Source organism: Nicotiana attenuata, unplaced genomic scaffold (assembly GCF_001879085.1).
Source record: "Nicotiana attenuata strain UT unplaced genomic scaffold, NIATTr2, whole genome shotgun sequence".
NCBI lineage: Eukaryota > Viridiplantae > Streptophyta > Magnoliopsida > Solanales > Solanaceae > Nicotiana > Nicotiana attenuata.
Genome location: NW_017673053.1, coordinates 101,605 through 115,850, shown reverse-complemented (window position 1 = coordinate 115,850; position 14,246 = coordinate 101,605).

Here is a 14,246-nt window from a genome sequence, read left to right as displayed (position 1 = left end):
TGGTGAAGTTCCCCTTCAAAAATCGCCCAATTTGGAGTTTGGAAGAAAAAGTTATGAAAATTATGAAGACTCCCGTTTTGCTTCTGTTTTAAAATCACTGGACAGGCCTTCATCGCGTTCGCGGTAGGCCTGTCACGTTCGCGATTAGTCCAGCTTTGGTGACCTTCGCGACATCAGGCTCGCGTTCGCGGAGCTTTGGATCCTCGAGCCTTCGCGTTTGCGGGCCAGTGGCCGCGTTCGCGATGCACAAACTTCCCTTCTCCTTGCCCAGGCCCAAAGCCTTCGCGTTCACGATAGCAGGACCGCGTTCGCGAAGGGAAACACCCCCAAAGCTTCGCGTTCACGTCCTGTGTCTCGCATTCGCGTAGAAGGAGATTTCCTTCAGCCTGACTAAACCCTTCGCGTTCGCGAGAGTCCTTCCGCGAACGTGAAGAAGAAAATATCAGAACACCAGAAACTGAAAAAACCTGCAACTTTTATGAGTTCAAAAACCTTCCGAAACACATCCGAAACTCACCCGAGCCCTTGGGGCTCCAAACCAAACATACGTACTAACTCAAAAACATCATATGAACTTATCCATGCTGTCAAATCGCCAAAATAACCTCTTAAATAACGAATTAAGCCTCAAAATCAATGAAATTTCTCAAAACTTCTTTAAACATCAAATTTTGCATTTAAGGTCCGAATCACGTCAAATGGATCCCGTTTCTTACCAAACATTACCGCCAACACATATAAATCATATTGAACCTGTACCGGGCTCCGGAACCATAATACGGGCCCGATACCTCAGGTTTCACATAACATTTCACTTTCAAAAACCTTTATATTTTTCAGAAAATAATTTCTTTCAAAAATTCATTTCTCGGGCTTGGGACCTCGGAATTCAATTCCGGGCATACGCCCAAGTCCCATATTTTCCTATGGACCCTCCGGGACCGTCAAAGTATGGGTCCGTGTCCATTTACCCAAAACGTTGACCGAAGTCAAATTAATTCATTTTATAGTCAAAATTTATCATTTTATTCATAGATTTTCACATATAGGCTTTCCGGCTACGCGCCCGGACTGCGCACGTAAATCGAGGTGATACTAAAAGAGGTTTTAAGGCCTCAAAACACAGAATTTAATTTAAAAACAAGTGATGACCGTCATCACATTATGCTCCTCTTGAGCAATTACCTCCATGTTATGATCAACTTGATCATTTGCTCCTTTCCTTTTTCGGGGATTCTTATCCTTGGAACTAATTGGTCTACCACGTTTAAGGCGTGGCCTAGACTCATTTGCATTATCTTACTGTCTATCTGGGACATCAACTCGAATTGGAGCATTTACAGCTGGAATATGCGATTTAGTAACCGGTGGAAGGTTAGTAAATGCATTTGGCAATTGATTTGCAGCATTTTGCATATAAATAATCTTTTGAACTTCTTGTTCACATTGATTTGTATGAGGATCCAAATGAGATAGAGATAATACATTCTAATCTATCTCTTTTTTCAGCTGTTTATTTTCTCCCTCTAATATTGGAAAAATTGATTCATAAAAATGACAATCAGCAAATGTGGCTGTAAACAAATCTCCTGTTATAGGCTCTAGGTATTTAATAATAGAAGGAGATTCATAACCAACATATACTCCGAACCTTCTTTAGGGACCCATCTTTGTGTGTGTGGTGGAGCAATTGGAACATATACCGCACATCCAAAAATTCTTAGGTGGGAAATATTTGGCTCCTGACCAAAAGCCAACTGTAATGGGAAGACTTCATGATAACTAGTTGGCCTTATGCACACAAGTGCTGCTGCATGCAAAATAGCATGTCCCCACACTGAAAGGGGAAGTTTTGTCCTTATTAGCAATGGTCTAGCTATTAATTGGAGGCGTTTAATCAATGATTCTGCTGGACCATTTCGAGTATGAACATGCAATCGGATGCTCAACTTTTATTCCAGTGGCCATACAATAATTAATAAAGGCCTGAGATGTAAATTCACCAGCATTATCAAGACGAATTGTCTTAATTGCATAATCTGGAAATTGTGCTCTTAACCTTATTATTTGGGCCAACAATCTCGCAAATGCCATATTACGAGTTGACAATAAGCACACATGTGACCTTCTTGTAGATGCGTCTATCAAGACCATAAAATACTTGAATGGTCCACATGGAGGGTGTATAGGCCCATATATATCACCCTGTATACGTTCCAGAAATGCAGGGGATTCAATCCCAACTTTAGCTGCTGATGGTTTAATAACCAATTTTCCTTGAGAACAAGCAGCACAAGAGAATTCCTTAAATTGAAGAATCTTCTTGTTCTTCAGTATGTGCCCATTTGAATTCTCTATTATTCTGCGCATCATGTTAGAATCGGGATGGCCCAACCGGTCATGCCAAATGATAAAATTATTAGAAGTAGTAAATCTTTTGTTTACAATGGCATGTGATTCAACCACACTAATGTTTGTGTGGTACAACCTAGAAGAAAATGCGGGTAATTTTTCGTGCACATATTTTTTCCCCGCTTTTATTGTAGTAATATAAAGGTATTCAACCTTTCCTTTGTTTGATGTCTCAACATGGTAGCCATTTTGGCGAATAGCTTTGAAACTCAACAAGTTTCTTTGAGACTTACTACAATACAATGCATTATCAATTGCTAATATTGTTCCTCCAGGTAGTAATAAAGCCGCTCTTCCAGAGCCCTCAATCAACTTTGTACTACCAGATATTGTATTAACATAGGCCTTTTTCATAACCAAATAAGAAAAAAAAATTCTTTTCTCTTAATATTGTGTGAGTTGTGGCACTATCCAAAAGACATAAATCTTCGTTACTCATCTTGGACCCAATTGAAGACTGGGGAATTTTAATTTTTCATAAAAAAATGCATCATGAGAAATACGAAAAAACTAACATCACCAACGACAACATAAGACAACTTAAGTACTACTTGAAAATAAAAACAACTTTAGACGAGAAAAAATACTAAAAATAAAAATAACAACATAATTGCATTCCCCAGTAAAATGATCAAACTTTAGTTTTGATCTCCAAAGAAATCTTCAACTTCCAAATGAGTAAGATCATCGAGGCCTTGAAAAGCATCATTATTCAAAGCAAGATTTGTCTCGGCATTGTCATCATTTTTGTTTGAAGGCCCTGCCTCAAAATCATTTTTACAGGCCAAGTGAGACTGCACTGGGGCATTAGCAGAAGACACTCCAACATTATTTGCCTTTCTTTTGATGAAGTTTTGATAAAGCCTGACAAAATGCTCAGGTGCATGGCATTCAATTTTCCAATGTCCTTTCATGCACAGCGGTGGCAGTTACCGCTTTTGCCTCTTGAAGGATTATTTTAAGAACCCATATTGTTCTCTTGTTTGCCATGACCACCACGATGACAACTATTATATCGTCTCTTACCATTGCCATGCCCATGTACATTCATATGGCCGTGATTATTATTGTATCTTTTTCCAGACTTATCACGTCTACCTGCCATATTCGCTTCAGGAAGCGGAGCTGGCCCTGTGGGACATGCTTCATGATTTTTAAGCAAAAGGATATTATGTTGCTCAGCCACCAGAAGACATGAGATCAATTCAGAATACTTTTTAAAACCCCTTTCACGGTATTGCTGTTGTAGTACCATAGTTGAGGCATGAAAAGTCGTAAAAGTCTTTTCCAACAAATCCTCATCATTCATAACATCCCCACATAATTTTAATTGGAAAGTTATTCAAAATACAACAGAGTTATACTCACTTACGGTCTTAAAATCTTGCAACCGTAGGTGCATCCACTTATATCGAGCCCTTGGCAATACCGTAGCCTTAAGGTGATCATACCTTTCCTTCAGGCCAGTCCACAATTCAAGTGGATCTTTCACTGTCAAATATTCAACCTTCAAACCTTCATCCAAATGATGATGAAGGAAAATCATGGCCTTCGCTTTGTCTTGGCTTGATGCCTTATTACCCTGAGTAATGGTGTTACCAAGGCCTTTAGCGGCTAAGTGAATCTCAACATCGAGAACTCATGATAGGTACAGAAATGTCAAGTGCCACAAACTCAAGCTTTGACAAATTCGATATAGTGAAAACTATCAAAGATGATAAATAATTAGAAATCATTAGGATAATAGCGTAAAGAATCTTAAAAAGTGACATAATATCAAATTTGTGATCTATATACACTAAAGTGATAATTTTATAGAAAAGAATACTATTTGTTTCTTCAAATTATTAGTGTATCTTTGATGTTAACTAGAACAAAATGTCTTCTAATTTTAACACAATTTCAAATGTCGAACAACATAAAATAAGTATTCTTCTCTCAATTAATTCTATTAACATGAAAATTAGCAACTTTCACATGACAATTATACTTAAAGAAACATAGAATTCAGTATTTCTTACACATATCTAGAGATGTGAGAAATTATAAAACTGCATTATAAAGATATTAATCATGAAATCAAAATATACAACGAAGAAAATAAAATGAAAAAATATACCTGAAGAACGAAAAGAGCTCAACTTTATGCTGATAACGTATAAGAAATGTAGCTCAAAGTAACAATATAAAACAAGTAGATAAGAAGAATAAGAGAAGAAGAGATAACTTTCTTATTTCATCAAGCGTTCAAGTGTATTCCATCTCACATTTCATGCCTCTATTTATATTATTACATATGAAGGTTACAAAATGATTGTCTTAAACATGACATTAACAATTGAGATCATGGGGAAGATCATGGGGAGAGGCTATGGAGGTGCGGGAGTTACAATCATAGTAGTGATGAGTAGTGAGAGGTTATATACATCATGGGTGAAAATAGTGGGATAGTGGACATCCATATTAACTATAGGTTTTACAACAATTTTTAAATTCTTAGTATCGAACTTTTATCATTATGACTTGAAAATCTAGCATTTATTGATATTTTAATAATTTTCACGTACTATTTATGATACCATAAAATAAAAAGTATTACTCCCTCCGGTCCATTTTATTTAATTTTTGGCCTTTTTTTTGGGGTCCACAATATTTGATTTTTTCAAATATCAAGAAATGATTAACTTTTTTTCCAAAAGTGCCCTTGAAGTAAAGAGCCTAGGAGTATTACTGTATCTTCAATAAACGAATTAAGGTTAATAAGGTTACTTACATTGTAAATTAATGCTAAAAGGTGAATTTCTTAATATATTTGAAAATAGCCAAAAAATCACTTATAGTGAACCGGAGGAAGTAATGTGTTCAATGGAATCTATAAAAACAGGTTGCATCCACCTTTTGCTGTTTTGATACTCAATGTGGTTTATAATTCATGATATTATATTGTGAAAATAGTATGGGCTAGCTAGTTTTTGGAATGGTAATTGAAAAATAGCCGGCGTTTGTAAAGTTATTAAAAAAGAATCACTATTTTGCTGAAACACGGAAAGTTCCAGCATAATATGTTGGAACTCCAGCACGTGGAAAGTTCCAGCAAAATATGCTAGACATTGGAGCTCCTGTGTATAAACTTCCGGCACATTATAAAATTCCAGTACATTATGCTGGAATCTCATATATAAAAAATTCAAACTCCAGCATATTATACTGGAATTTATCCGGATTGTTAAGGGTGTTTTCGTTCAGATTTTATCTTTACATAAAAAATAGCTAAATTTAGATTACTTTTAAAAGTGTAGCTATTTTTCAATTACCGATTGTAAATCTGGTTATTTCTAATTTCCCCTTATATTTCATATTGGACGCACTTGTAAGAAATAAGAATCGTTCTATATCTTTCAAATATTGTTGCTACTTATCTCAATACTAGTTTCTTGATACGTGCGTTGCATGTGTTATTACGTACAAGCAGTACAAAAAATTAAATATTATTAAAATATGTAAAATATTATACCAAAATTTTAAAAGAAAAAATACAAGGTAAAAATAATAAATAGTTTTAGAGATGTAGTGTTGAACTCAAATCGACTGAATAGCTCTGCGAAAATAAATAATCATATTTAGTTAGACAAGTGTATTTTATAATTACATAAATTTAGTTGTTATGAGTTACAAACATATAATATGACTGTATATTTCACCTAATATTTTTTGTAATTGTCCTCAAAGTTGTTCCATTTTGATGTTTCAGCGAAATGATCCGTGCAACAAATAAAAAGAGAAACTAATACTTATTTGTACATGATATTTTTTTTAAAGAATGGAAGAATTAAATGTTTGTAAAATTTTGTGAACAATTAAGTAAGAAGCGACTGACAATAATAAAAACATAACAAAAATAATATTTTTCATAGTTATGCAAAATTATACAAGAATTTTGAAATATTAATTGCAAAAGGTTGAGGGAATCAAAAGGTTTTGTACTTATTTATGAAGGTATAATTTTTGAAAGGTATTATAATCACTTAAGTTTATAGGGTTATTTTGATCTTTCATATTCAATTTTTGATCTTCATGCTTATAATACAGTATGATTATTGCTAGACCAAGTTTTCCAAATTTAAGGTTTAACAGTTGTTCGACTGATCCCATTCTAGAATGGTTTTAAATTTCTTTAATTAATTATGTGCCAGTATATGTGGTTTAATTTTGCCATTTCGGTAAGGGTCCAAGGTTCAACCCTTGTTAAGACCAAATTTATAAAATTAAAATAAGGTATCCTATAGGACTCAGATCCCATGTCCTCTCTAATAAATTTGAAGGTTGAACCAGTGTGCCAGAGCCAATTTTCATGTTAAGTAGTTGTTTAACCAAAAAACTGAATATTTGGTTAAAGCTAAAAATTAAGAGAGAAATCGGGTTACTGATAATCAAGAAATGAGAGACTTTGAGAACAACAATAAAGCAATGAATAAGTATATATTTCAGTATTATCTCAATGATATTTCGTGTCCTGCAGATGTTGAGACCTTCCCCTTTTATAGTTAATTCTAGGAGAAAGTGTAATGTCTTTGTCTTAATGAGGCAATTATGAGCAATAAATGACATTAAAAGAAACGTTACTCAATCATTCCTATTTAATACAAATTCTCTCAACGTATTTGGCATTTAATGCTGAATTTTGGACTCCTTTACGCTATCAGATTCATTTCTTCAATTCCTTCCGATCTTCGAGCTTTAAATGACTCGAACAGGTACGAGTCTCATTTCATTTGAATAATAGCTCGTGCCTTTAAGTATCTTCTCTCCCGCATATGTTGTTGCTCGTGCCTTCTAACTGATTACCACGCTTTGACTATTTGACCGGTCCACGTGTCATGACACGTCATCTTATATAAATTCAGTTATTTCCCAATACAGATAGTCCCCCCCACTTTCCATTTATTTATCAATTAAATATTTGGGAAGTGGATCTTCATTAAAAAGGGAATTTTTGCCATAATCAATGCTATGACAGTACTAAATCTGCAAGCTCCCGAGTGCGCTTTAATTTTGAAAATGTCTTCCATTCTTTTTTCAACCTTTTGAGCTCCCGAGTGCGCTTTAATAAAAGAATCTGCAAGCTCAGCAAAAAAGTTTATAGAATTTTCAGGTAAAAGAGAATATCAGGTTAATGCACCCTTGGTGAGTGTTTCTCCAAATTTCTTGACCAACACGGATTCAATTTCTTGCATGGTCAAATCGTTGCCTTTTACACCTGTAGTAAATGCAGTTACATGATCACGTGGGTCTGTTGTGCCATCGTATTTCGAGATGTCAGGCATTTTGAACTTTTTAGGGATTGGAAGGGGAGCAGCACTTGGTTTCCAAAGTTGTTGCGAGTATTTATCCGCATCCACTCCTTTGATTACAGGGGGAACTCCAGGGATTTGCTCGATGCGCTCATTTTGCTCCTTAAGCTATTTCTGCAAAGTTAGTACTAAATTTTGCAAATGAGAATTATTTGAATTACCTGGTTCTCCTTCCTGTGGTTCACTGGGTGTTCCTCCATTTCCAGAATTAACAAGGCCAGAACGAGGATTCTCCAATGTATTGTTATTAGGCGTAGGTGTGGGTGGTGCAACAGGTAATCGACTAACTAGAGCTTGAAGAGCTTTGCTAACCCGTGCATCAATTACTTTTTGTAAAGCTTCATCTGGCCCTTCAAAATGTTCAGATTGCTCTTGTTCATCAGCACGAGATTCAGGAGCAGGAGTACCTTCACGAGATTGACGTGGTGAATTTTGAGGGGAAGGAACTACGTTAATGTTTTGTAGATCTCCTTAATTCTGATGGATTTGATTTTCATCACCGTTATTGTTGTTGTTGTTGTTTGACATGATGATAACAATAGATAAAATGTAGCTTAAAAAGAATAGATTATCAGATTCCCGGTAACTGAACCAATTTGTTTAACCAAAAAACTGAATATTTGGTTAAAGCTAGAAATTAAGAGAGAAATCGGGTTACTGATAATCAAGAAATGAGAGACTTTGAGAACAACAATAAAGCAATGAATAAGTATATATTTCAGTATAATCTCAATGATATTTCGTGTCCTACAGATGTTGAGACCTTCCCCTTTTATAGTTAATTCTAGGAGAAAGTGTAATGCCTTTGTCTTAATGAGGCAATTATGAGCAATAAATGACATTAAAAGAAACGTTACTCAATCATTCCTATTAAATACAAATTCTCTCAACGTATTTGGCATTTAATGCTGAATTTGGACTCCTTTACGCTATCAGATTCATTTCTTCAATTCCTTCCGATCTTCGAGCTTTAAATGACTCGAACAGGTACGAGTCTCATTTCATTTGAATAATAGCTCGTGCCTTTAAGTATCTTCTCTCCCGTTTCTGTTGTTGCTCGTGCCTTCTAACTGATTACCACGCTTTGACTATTTGACCGGTCCACGTGTCATGACACGTCATCTTATATAAATTCAGTTTTTTCCCAATACAACATGTACCATTGTTGCAACAACTGACTACAGTAAGGCAAGAGTAAGCATTATTTTTGTTGATCGGTGGCACTCAGAAAAAGACAACTGAAATCAATATATTTTATGTAATATAATTCTGAAAAGGGCTTAGGCTAGATTATTGAAGCAAGGCAAGTTGTGGTTACTTGGTATGAAAAGTTTTACCTTTGTCCAAAAGCGCATTTTCTTTTTCGTCCTAGTAAATAGGATGTTGTGAAACATTCTGTATAAATAAGTAAAGGTGAAAGTCTCATTTTACTTTATGGATTTTTCATTGGCTTTCCCAAAAATTTTCATCAGAACTTTAGATCATTATTGACGGATAATTTTTATGACAAGTTGGACTCATATTAGTCTAATTAGTATCTGCTAGTATATAGATGAACACATTCGTATTGAGTTATAATCTTTTACATCTCAACTGATGGAATTGCTAGTTGATTGTATCATCACAAAGTTGCATCGCAAATATATTATTAGCAAGAAAAACAGAGCTAAAGCGTAAATTTACCAATATTGCACTATTATTCACCAAGTATACTGTTACACTTCAAGTAATACTATCATACCATGGACATATGTTTTACACTTTAACTTGAAAAGAAACTAAATTTTGTTGAGGAGCTTTGGCGGATAGGAGACACAATCATCGCCAACAAATATACAGCGACATGTACACATGCTAATATTTCCAAACGCATATAAACAAATAAAAAGAATTTTATCCAATAAGCCGTAAGCGATTGATTTGAAGAAAATATATATAGCCTGGTATGTAAAGGCAACAAAAAACAACTATAAAAATCCCTAAATAAAGAATTCAGAAAAAAAAAAAAAAAACAGGTTGAACTCACCGCAAGCGAGAACCAAAAAGCTATAGACCCCATCCTCAATTTCCCGTTCAAGTATTTAACAGATAAATTGGTGATGAGCAAAGGAGATTAGAATAGAGCTGGTTCGAGCTCCAGGAAGAAGAGGAGGTTGAAGGAACCGAACAACAGAAGAGGAGGATAACAAAATAACCTTGCAATTCCTTTTAGTTATTGCCAATTCGTGCACTTGATCCTCTCTCAATCTAGATGACAGATAGAAAAAGCGTAATATCTGAACAACAAAAGGGAGATTTCTACCGGAGTGGTTTTATTTTGTGTCTCATACACCTTACATTACTTATCTCACATATTTGTGGACTCATATCTTACACACCTGGATCCACAAAATTCTGGGACCATACAATTGTGAGACAAAAAAGAAGCCTCACACAACTAATGTCAGTTGTGTGAGACACAAAATAAAAAATTTCCGTCTTACAGGAGTGTACTAAAAGTCCATATTACCCTTAGTTTTAATTTTATTGACAAGAAGCAGCCAGGTCGAAACCCTGGCTCTTCTAAAATACTAGACGGGGATGGCATGTGCCAGCACATGCCCAATAATATAAAAGCTAGAACTTTTATTTTTGATAAACTCTGTTTTAATATAAAATTGCATATAATAAGAATCGATGCAAGTAAAAAAACTATCAAATTGGATAAAAAGGACATTGTATATTAACTACTGGATGTTATCTATTTACATAGATGGAGGAACAAAAATATCCATTCTAGAATATTGCGTTGCAAGGTGATACATTCTTTACATCCAACAACAACAACAACAAAAACAACAAATCAAGCGTATTATCATAGGTGGGGTTTAGGGACACATTCTTTATATCCATGGATACTATTTAAATATCGACAAAAAGTGACACATTCACAATGTTGTGATTAGTCTTCTTATTCGCAGTCCTTGATAAGATATAATAGCACCTGTAGAAGCAGGAAGTGATGATCAAATGTCAATAACCAATATAAGGGGACTAATTTATTTTTTAGTTAGATGAAGAAAGAAAGCGGAAGAAAAGAGAAAAAAATGACTATCACTGAATAAAGAGTACGTGGGAGAGTGTTAGAATAAAGTTGTTTTACTCAACTTCTTGTTTGATTTGGAATGAAATCTAACAATTAAGTGTGATTTGGTCTTTCCACTAGTGCTATCTCAAGAATATGTATCAATTTACTATTTAGTCATGTTGTGAATGAAGAGTAGTTTTAGATTTTTCTCAGTGTCTCAGAATAGGTTCTCTCCATCTATAAGTCAAACCTCAACTCAGTTGTAGCAGAAGTAGTCTGCACCTTATCTTTCTCTTTTACTTCTTTTTTTCTCCCCTAATTCCACGTTGTATTGGGGAAAATTGTATTTATACATATATATATATATATATATATATATATATATATATATATATATATATGTCATGACACGTAGACTGATCAAACAGTCAAAGAATTAAGGTACGAGCAACAACAGATACGAGCAGCAACAGATACGAGCAAGTTAAATAAAGAAGGCACGAGCAGTCATACAAATAATTCAACGCTCGTACCTATTCAAGACATTCAAAGGTTAAAGATCGAGAAGAGTCAAAGGAATGAATCTGACAGCAAAAAAGAGCTCAGATACAACATTTAATGAGTATTAAATACTAGAAATGTTAGAGAATATGAATTTAATGTATATGATTGCATAACGTAACATTTAAGGTCATTAATTACCCATAATTGTCTTATTATAGCAAAGGTAAAGTCTGTATTCCCAAAACAGCTATAAAAGGGAAAGTCGCAAACAACTGTAAGGGGACGAAAAAAAAACACTACTGAAATATACTTTGAGAAATTTGCTTTCTGATTATATCATTCACAAATCTCTTTCTAATATACTTTTTTCCGATTATCAGTAACCCGAGTTCTTCTAAATTCAAGCTTTGACCTAAAATCTAATTTTCGATTAAACAAATTGGTTCCGTTACCGGGAATCTGATAATCAATTATATCTCAACCTAATTTTCTTGATTGCGCCAATCATGTCGAACAACAATGACAACACTCACGGAAACCCAGAAATTCAAACAATCCAGCAACTTCAGGGAGACTCTCCACAAGGTTCTCCACAAGGCTCCCCACGACGGTCTCGTGAAGGCACTCCTGATGGATCTCACACAGATGGACAGGCTCAATACGAAAATGTTGAAACCATGAACGAGGCTTTGCAAAAACTTATTGCTTCTCAAGTCAATAAAGCTCTTCAGGCTTTTGTTAGCCAATTACCTGCTGCTCCACCCACATCTACTCCAAACAACAATACTTTGGAGAATCCTCGTTCAGGATTGGTTAATTCAGGCAGCGGTGGAACCCCTAGTGAAACACAAGAGGGAGACCCAGGTAATCCAGTTAATTCTGATTTACAAAATCTAGTACTAACCTTGCAGAAACAGCTTAAGGAGCAAAATGAACGCATAGAACAAATACCTGGAGTACCGCCCGTGATCAAGGGAGTAGATATAGATAAATATTCCTAACAACCATGGAAGCCAAGTGCTGCACCCCCCCCCCAATTCCAAAGAAGTTTAAGATGCCTGATATTCCAAAGTACGATGGTACATCAGATCCACGAGATCACGTTACTGCATTCACAACAGGTGTCAAGGGCAATGATTTGACTAAGCAAGAGATTGAGTCGGTCTTGGTCAAGAAATTCGGTGAAACACTCACTAAAGGGGCCTTAACATGGTATTTTCTTTTACCTGAAAATTCTATAAATTCGTTTGCTGAGCTTGCTGATTTGTTTATCAAAGCACACTCGGGAGCTCAAAAAATTGAAAAGAGAACGGAAGACATCTTCAAAATCAAGCAAGGAGATTCAGAGTTGCTTAGAGAGTTCGTAGATAGATTTCAACGGGAAAGAATGATGCTGCCATGAGTACCTGACAATTGGGCAGCCATAGCCTTCGCTAGTAATTTGAATGAGAAGAGTTCAGAAGCCACGAGGTGACTCAAAGAAAGCCTTCGAGAATTCCCAGCAACAACGTGGAATGATGTCTACAACAGATACAGTACGAAAATGAGGATTGAAGAAGACATTATTTTACGACATAAAACAGAAGAAAAGGTAAGCTCAAGGGGCGCGGAAAGTGACAAGAGATCCGGGAAAAACAGGTACGAGCCTTACATGGGACCTGCGGGAAAGGACTCACGATCAAGACAAGGCTCCTCATCAAGGTTCGGGAATGATCGAAACACACGCGGGTCACGAGATGATGATGGGAGTTTAAAGGCAAGGTTCGAAGGTTACAACTTCAACGTAAGCACCTCTAAACTCGTATCTGTTTTAAGAGGCATGGGAGATAAGGTACGGTGGCCAAAGGAAATGCGATCGAATCCAAACAGACGAAACCCTGATCATTGGTGCAAATTNGGTAGCCTACATAAGAGCGATCAAGGACATGTATGATGGAGCTAAGACTAAGGTTAGGACTGTGGGAGGCGACTCGGAGCATTTCCCGGTTGTTATGGGATTACACCAAGGCTCTGCGCTTAGCCCGTTCTTATTTGCCTTGGTGATGGATGCTTTGACACACCATATTCAAGGGGAGGTGCCATGGTGTATGTTATTTGCTGATGACATAGTTCTAATTGAACTTATGAATTAAGAAATGGGATCGTGTGGCACGCCGACCACTTATTTATTATGAAATAGGATCGCGTGGCACGCCGTCCACTTATGAATTAAGAAATGGGATCGTGTGGCGCGCCGACCACTTATTTATTATGAAATGGGATCGTGTGGCACGCCGTCCACTTATGAATTAAGAAACGGGATCGTGTGGCGCGCCGACCACTTATATATATGAGCTATGGTATTGAGATAGTTTCGTCGTTATATCCATTGATCTGTATTCGCTGTATTTTCCCGAGCATGCCCCCTTCCCCTTTTAGTTGATATTCTCTGTTGTTATTTTCTGTTGCCTTGTATATATATATCTGCACAGGTTGTTTTTGATAGGTCCTGTCTAGCCTCGTCACTACTTCGCCGGGGTTAGGCCAGGCACTTACCAGCACATGGGGTCGGTTGTGCTGATGCTACACTTCTGTGCTTTTTGCACAGATCATAGTACTGGAGCAGGAGCCTTTGGTCAGCAGTAGGAGCGTTGGGAGCTTACTTCAGTCCGGAGGTTCCGAGGTAGCTTGCTGGCGTCCGCAGGCCCGACGTCTCTTTTATCCTCTCTTTTAGTCTGTTATCTCTTTGTATTCGAGACAAACAGCTTATGTTTTCTTTCAGACGCTTGTATTTAGTACTCTTAGCAGTTCGTGAGTATTGTGACACCACTCTTGGGTAGAGGCTTATATTGAATATTCCGCATTTCATTTCAGTTTTCTATAACTAAGACTTCCGCTTATTATTTAATCTCGTTGCTTTTATATTATTGCCA